The sequence below is a fragment of the Phacochoerus africanus genome, chromosome 13, assembly GCF_016906955.1.
Source record: "Phacochoerus africanus isolate WHEZ1 chromosome 13, ROS_Pafr_v1, whole genome shotgun sequence".
NCBI lineage: Eukaryota > Metazoa > Chordata > Mammalia > Artiodactyla > Suidae > Phacochoerus > Phacochoerus africanus.
Genome location: NC_062556.1, coordinates 18,766,995 through 18,774,853, shown reverse-complemented (window position 1 = coordinate 18,774,853; position 7,859 = coordinate 18,766,995). Strand labels below are relative to the sequence as shown.

At 44.2% G+C, this 7,859-nt stretch overlaps 1 protein-coding gene across 2 annotated transcripts in view; it reads left to right on the top strand.

Annotated features, from left to right (window-relative positions):
* The first annotated feature begins 5,018 nt into the window (after positions 1-5,018).
* Positions 5,019-7,859, top strand: part of FNDC3A (fibronectin type III domain containing 3A) — a 192,882-nt gene continuing 190,041 nt past the window's right edge. Inside the window, exon 1 of one of the 2 annotated variants that reach the window (XM_047756488.1) lies at positions 5,019-5,141. The gene's annotated coding sequence lies outside the window, so the exon portion shown is untranslated. Of the gene's footprint in view, positions 5,142-5,757; positions 5,860-7,859 lie in introns of those variants that run through there. The other variant, XM_047756489.1, reaches the window with a different exon arrangement.

Sequence of the window (7,859 nt, the reverse complement as noted above, 5' to 3'; positions counted from 1 at the left end):
TGATCGTGGTGTGTTCAACCCCAGGGCTGCTATCAGAGCCTCCCAAAGCTGTACAAAACATCAAAGAGCTGTTGACAGTCTAAAAGACAGATATAGAAACCTTATTTTTTCAACCTAGAGAAAATCCTTATAATCGCTCTATTATTGTGTAGCCCCTTCAGGTCAGGAACCTATTCAGTAAGTCCTGGCCGGTAACCAGATAAGACTTTCCCCTCTTTGGAAGTAAGACTGTCTCCAGTAGCATTGCTTTGAAACCGTATCATTAACATTGACAAATATGGACTATTGGGATACCATTTTGTGATTAAGGAATTCCTTAATCTTTCCTAATTGGTTCTGTAGGAAGAAGAAACAGCGTAAAAAACTTGAAACATAGATGAGCAGTTTTCTTGAATGGTTGAGTCAATCCTAGTGTAACTCCAAGTCATAGAAAAACCCATCTTATTTGTGAAAGTTGATTAATGTTTGAGCTGTTCTAAGAATGGCCCGTGGACGTCCTTCATCAGAAACTCATAAAATGCAGATTCCTCAATCTAAATCTTGGTGTGGGAGACATATGGTAGAACCACTGTAACTTAAACAAGCACCCCAGGTGATTTTTATTCATGCCAACGTATAAGTACTACTTCTCTAGGACAGAGGTAACCCTTCGTCAAAAATCCCAGAGTTCTCTTGTGATGTACTAGGTTTAGGATCCAGCATTGTTACTGCTGTGATGTGGGTTTAATCCCTGGCCCAGGAAATTCCACATGCCACAGGTGTGGCCAAAACAAAAACAGAGCCACCCCCACATCCCTGAATCCCTGAATGTATCTTTTGGCTTCTGGCTGCAGTAACTGGTGTACCTTGAAATCAACTGCCTTCACCTGCCTTTCCTCTTGCACCAGTTCCCCATCCAAAGAGAAGAGCAATAGCAATTCATGTTCTCTCTGCTTTGTTCTGAGTTTCAACTCCCAGTGTTTCTCAGAGAATTCAGCCAGCACAACCCTCCTATCTTAATCTGCTGCCCTAGCTCTCTTCCTCATCAAACTGTCTAAAAAACAAGTTTCCACTCGCTGTTTGATTTTTTCATCTCTTTCTCTTCAACCCATTGTAACTTATCAAAGGCTGTGAAAGGTCTGAGATTTTATGCTTCTTGCAAGCAAATAACTTAGCCTGCTACAGTTTCTTGCATGCTAGCAGAAGACCCAAGTCTTCTAGGTCAAAGGACTGTATTACATATGGCACAGTAAGCAGTGCCAGCTTCATGTTCATAGCAGTTCCCTTGTCTCCTGGGTCTCACCAGTGGCAACATGGAGTAACCCAGGTGATGCTGCATAATGGTTAGTTTGCATCACAGCTGAGGAACCTCAAGGTTAGGAAACCACTCTTCTATAATGGGCTACAAGCAAATCTGCTCAACCTTCTCCACACAAGGAGACATTATCATACTGGATGGTACAAATGTGCCTTCTACTCTGGTGGGTAACTCTACCTCTATCTCCTAAGTTTATCTAATGTATGTTTAGGACAAATGGTTTAGAACAAAGGCTGCTGGTACCTCTGCTTACTAGATGTATTGAAATATGACAGCTCCATGAAGAATTGTCTCCCAACATATTCCTGTATCTTGTCCTACTAATCATACAGAAGATTGCTCTCTCAAAAGTAACCAGTAATCTCCTAACTGCATGATTCAACAACTTTCTAGAATGTTGGAAGGAACCTCAAAGAACAACATTCAGTCATTTAAGAAATATTTATTGGGCAGCTACTAAATGTCAGGCACTGTGGAAGCAAAAATGGGCTCAGTCCTTCTCTTTATGAAGGGAACCACAGATGCACACCTAGCGTTTACACATACCTAAATGTTACAAGAGGTAGTAAGTCACAGAGGGAAAGGGGCATGGCAGTAGGAGAGTTGACATCAATAAGGGATCTTGAACTTGTCTACAAAGTCGGAAATGTTTTTTCTTACTCAAGTTAAAAGGGAGAAGAAGATCATATGCAGAGAGACTGGCTATTGGGATCATAGCACATTTGAGAAAATAAAAGAAGGCCAGGAAGTCTTCCACACAGGACACCAGGAGAGAGTGGCGAGAGATCAGACTGGAAAAGGCACAAGACCTGACATGTTTTGGTAGGACAGCTTAAGAATGCTAGTCTTAACTTAGAGCAGGGAGACACTATTTAAGGGTATTTTTTGGTGTGTGTGTGTGTGTGTGTGTGAGATATGGCATAGTCTTACTTGCCCTTAGAAAGATTGCTTCAGCTGCAAAATGGAGAATACGTGGAAGGTTCAGATTGCATGCAGTGAGACCAAATTAAATTGATGGCTATTGGAAAGAAGTGGACCAACTTGAGAGATTTGTGAAGATAAAATCGCTAGGACTTGGTGCTGCAATGAATATGGTGAATGAGGGTGAAGGAGACATCAGGGATAACTACTACCTGTTTGATTTTAACAGCTGCATAGATGGGGGAAGGAAAACAAAGAGAGTTTATGAACTAAGTTGGACTTAACTTTCTAACTTTGAGACTTTAAGTGAACATGTCAATGAAGTTGTTGGTATCAGATTTGGGATTTAGGGTAAGGGTCTAGGCTAGAGACACATACATGGAAATCATCACAATATAGATGATAACTAAAGCCATTGGGGTGGGTGATGATGTTTAGGCCAAGAGATTACAATGAAAACAGAAAAGAAACTAGACTGAATTGTGAGTTCTATATTTAATAGCCAGAGAGGAGAAGGAATCGGCAAGGGAATTAGAGAAGCAGTACCGAGAGGGCATAGTGCCAAAGGAAGAAGAATCATTCAAGGAAATAAGTGGTTAAAGTGTTGGGTATTATCAAGAGCTCAAGAAAAGTGAGGATTGAAAAGAACCCTTATTTTATTGGTAAGAAAAATGAAGCTCTGAGAAGTGACTTGTTCAAAGTCATTGTAAATTCTTGTCCCTCTTTGGATTCCCAGAGAATTCATACTGGTGCCCTTGTGAAGGTTATTTATGTGTGTGATTCATTCTCTCCACAGAACATAAATTCCCCAGTTCTTGCTTGACTCAACCTTACAGCATTGCACATTGTTGACTAATCTAGGTCTACTTCAATGATATTCTTGAATTGTCTTAGTCTCTTTCAAAAAAGCTGCTTTTTTCTTGTTGTGCTTTTACGTATAAGCCCAAAATATAATTTTTTTAGAAAAATGCCATTTCTTACTCCTCCTTATCCCCAAAGGAATCAAAATCTTGAGGCCTGGACTGCAAGATTCTATCTTTATTAAAAGCAGCCAAGTCAGAAATTTTGAAAACGACCAGCTCAGGGTCAAGTTTGGAAACCACTAGCTTAATCTCTGACCAAACAGAGCTGGGGCAGCAATATGGAAAAGCCACCCAACTCACCCACATTCTGATAAATCTTCATATTTTAAAACAGTATATGGTTATGCTTCAATTACTCAGGGATCAGCTTTCCAGGAATTTTGTCTGGAAGAGGGCCAAATCTGGAAGTTAAGAAAAGGAAACACCTCTGCAAGGAAAAAAACTTTTGAAAGTGAACAGCAAAGAAAATATCTCTAGGTACCACTTGGTATATAGAATCACCATGCTATTTACTCTTGGGAAGAAAAGAAATCTCTCATTGGCTGGCTGTGGATATAAACATCTGATCAATTATCACCCAGAGCCATAGAGAAAAGCAGTCAAGAAAGGAGAAAAGAATAAAAAATAAACAGTAAAGTTGAAAGGATGAGAGGAAGGTTATGAGTGGATCAAGAGGCAATTGAGATGAGAAGCAGCGACAGATATTAGAAAAGGTGATGAGAACATTCCAAAGAGAAAAAAGAGATTACCTAAGTAAAGATCTCTATACCTCCGCAATCCCTTGGGACTTAAACGTAGGGCCAAGGTATCGCGTTTGACCGTCACTCATCAACAAAGGATTTCATTAACCATTGTATTTCTTAAGAAGATAAGGAATATGCGCATTTTAAAAGGATTTCTGTGAAAAGGTGAAAATAAAAGCACTGCTGTTTTTAAAGGCAGCGCAATTAATGAACTGAAATAAAGCCAGAGCAAGGAGCCTGGTTACATCGGTCAATTGTTTTTGAAGGGACAGTTCCTGAAGTTGGACTCTCGATCCCAAGGCCTATCCCCATCCCAAGTCCTCCAAGTGGGAACCGCAAAAGGAAGCAGCCCTGACCAGCCCTCAGACATTATTGCAGCGCCCCCAGTCGCTGGAGGTGCAAGGAAATCTCGGCTGCGTTCACTTGTTAATCTTCGGGCTGTTGTACAAACTAAGGTAATGGGTTTCCGCGCGATTTGACTGGGGACGAGACCGAGAAATTACCCCTCACTTTTTCAACTGAAGTAAATTTCTAAACATTTCCTCTTGCTGCGGAGATCTCGGGCTCTAAGTGTTTGGGATTGAAAACATCCAAGCCCACTTCGGTTGGCTTCCTGTTCCTTGGGGGAGTGTCTTTGAAAGCACCTGCCGGCGTTAAGTTTTGTGCTTTCGGAAAGAGGCTGACCCGGCGCGCCTCAGGGTGAGCTTTTTATAATTGTGACTGAGAATTGTGTGAGTGGTCCCCAGAACATCAATTAACTCATTTCCCCAGTGTCGCTCCCAGCCTGGCCGCGGCGGAGACTACGACGACCCGGGCGCTGCCGGGCCTCTGGAGAGACCCCGGAGCCCCGGGAGCGCGGTGGGCGCTGCGGCAGCAGTGAGGGGTACGCGGTCGTCCCGCACCCGCGGCTCCGCGGGGTCCTCGCGCTCCCGGGAGAGACCCGCGGGGCGGCCGGCCTGAGGCGGGCACCGGGGGGGACCCGGCCGGCTGGAGGCGCCGTCGGCGGGACTCGCGCAGCCGCACTCGGCGCGCAGACTCCGGGCTCCTCCTCCCGGCTCCGTAGTAAGCATGGCGGCGGCGGCGTTCGTGGTCCCTCGGGTGAAACAGAAAGCGGGAGCTACGCGGAGAGGGAGCGAAGAGCGGGGCTGAGGCGGCGCCGTCACTGCCGGGAAACCACCCCAACAGTCAGTGCGCCGGCGGCCGCGGCGGCGCCGAGAGCTGGCTCTGCTGCTGAGGTAGAGCTAGAACGACCAGGAACCCGAAGAAGAGGCGCCGGGGTAGCCGCCTTCCTCCGCCTCAGAGCGGCTGGACTCGGAGGTGAGAGCGCGGGCGCTCCCTTCGGGAAAGGCGGGGGAGACCACGCCGTCCCGGCTCCGGTCCGGGTCCGGGTTCCGTCCCGCCCCGGAGCAGGCGCCTGGGAAACCGTTAGGCTGGATCTGAGCGGCCGGGACGCCGAGCGGGGCTCGGGCCCGTCGAGGGGCCCGGCCCACCCCGTCCTGTGGGCGCGCGCTGGGCCGACGGGAGTGGGCCGCGGGCGAGACTCGTCCGCTCGTGGGGCACCTGCCGGGTCCGAGTCTCGCCGGGAGGCGCTCGCGGGGGCGCGGCTGCTGCCCGGCCACCAGCCCGAGGAGGCGGCGCAGGGGCGCGGGCGGCCCTCCCTCGGCCCTCCCTCCGCCCCCCTGGCCCGCGGCCCGCGGCGAGCTGCGCCGCTGCGGGCGGCGCGGGGGTCGAGTGCGGAGCCCTCCCGGGAGGATCGCCGAGAGGCCGCCGCGCTTCGGCTTTGGCCGCGCGGCAGCCGCCGAACTTGAACGCTCCTCCGAAGAGTTTCCCCCGCTCCCGTTGGGGTTAAAACCTCGAAACCCGCCCCTGTGTGTTTGATCTTGTTTGGCTGGTGCCAGTACCTGGCTGTTCCTCCAGCCGGCGGAGTTAGCCACCTGTTCAGCCGGGGGTGGACTCCTGGCTGCAGTCCTCGCCCTGTTTAACAACCTGGATCTTTGAACTTTTGACACGGCTGTGGAAGGACGTCATGCGTTAGGTAAAGGAAAATGAACACCTAATTTAGCCATAAAATCGCGGGCAGAACGACGGCGGTTTTAATTAATGTAGTCGTTAATCGTTCTTTTATTAAACTGTTAGCGTTAGAAGCCTGGAGGATTTGTGTGTGTGTGTGTGTGTGTGTGTGTGTGTGTGTGGGAGGAGGAGGTATAATGGTTACTGGGGTGCTGAGAATCGAAAATCCGAGATTTTCTTTTGTGAAATTTCATACAAGTTCCTTTGGACACCTTTGTGTCTAAGCATCTATTAACTAAGAATATCAGCCTGACAGAATTTTTTTTAACTGTATTATCCTCACGTATGTGTAGACTGTGGACTTTTAAAACTGAGCAGCATAGTTATTTTGCTTCTTCTTGTGGTCTGTGTTTTTAGTTCTTGAAAGCAAAGTTGATCTGTTTTTTCTGTATTATAAGAATGAAATAACAAAAGTTGAACTGTTACTATAATATTTTATCACCATGATATTACCAGCACTAGTGCTAAACATATGCCACCCAGGAGTTGGAGCCATATGTTAGGAAGAAACTAATTGAGTTTTGTGGCTGTGATCTTGTATTTGGCTAAATATTTAGTTTTTGTTTATTTGCTAAATCTGTAGTTCTTGCCATCGCCTAAGTTTTGTTTAAATCATCCAAAAATAGTCCAGAGCAATGAGTCCTCTGCCTTTTTGATATTTTCTTGTTTGAATTGGTTTTTCTCAAGTAATGAGATAAAGTGCCCCCTGAGACAGATGGTGGACTTAAAAGCAGTGATGAAAAGGATTTTTAACACATCTTTTATAATATAGAAACTAAAATTTTGCTTTCAGCTTTTAGCTCCTTCATTCTTGCCATCACTACTTATATACCAGTTAGTGGGAAGAAGGGACAATGATTTGACAGGAAAAATTTTTATTAAATATTTTTATGAATAATGAAATATATGAGAATTATAGCACTGTCATAGTAAATTTTACTAAATTCTACTCCTTTCCCTATGTAGAACATCTCTCAATTTTCTTGTTTAGGCTAATTGAAAATTTTTTTATCCCAGGCTGGCTGCTTTTAACCACCTGTATACTCCTGAATGAATTCCCTTTTTCCCTTTTGTCTTAACTGTCAAAAATCATTGACTGTTCCGGAAAAATAAACTTCTGGTTAACACTGGCTTCAGTCAAACATAATTATAAGGGTAATTTGCTTCTTGCAAATTAATGATATGCATTCAGAAAAACAGATTGTAGAATTATCTTTTGGTATCATCTGTGTCATCACTTCCCCCCTTTGTGTGAATAATTGAGAGCGGCTTTATTTTATCGTGCATTTAGTAATTACATTTTAATTTTTAAAATTCTATAGTGCAATATTGAGCATATTTTATTACAAATTTGGAAAAAATTTCTCCCTCTGCTCTGACCAACCAGGCAGAGGTCAGGATTGAGAGACTGTAAAACCCAGAAAAAAGAGAAGGAATGCATGATTAATATTCTTTTGTCTTTTGTAGCTTTTCATAGGTGAGGAGCATTTAATTTATATTTTGTTTTAGTTTAGACTTATGGGTAGTAGTTATGACCGTTTTAAAAAATCTGTATTTTTTTTTTAATGTAGATACATACATCCAAGGCTTGTTCATCTTCTGTTTTGCCTTTATTTTAAAAATACAATTTGATGAAGTAACCTAAAGATTTTTTTTTAATGTTCTCGGTGCATTTTTCTAAGAAAATGAATCTAAATGGTATCTTGGAGCATGATGTAGGAATATGCATGTCATTTCCAATTTTATTAGCCAGATAATTAAAAGATAAATCTCCTTTTTTTCCCCCTAGTAATCTCTAGCAGACTTCAAATAAATTCACAATATTATAAATCCAAAGGTTTAGAATACTCTGCATGTCTATTACATTGAGTCTTTTACTGCTCTAGTTTATCTCATCACAAAAAAGAAATAGAAAAATGGCCCCTATGTATATCAGTGTTGAGAGCTGCTTGTTAAAAAGAAATT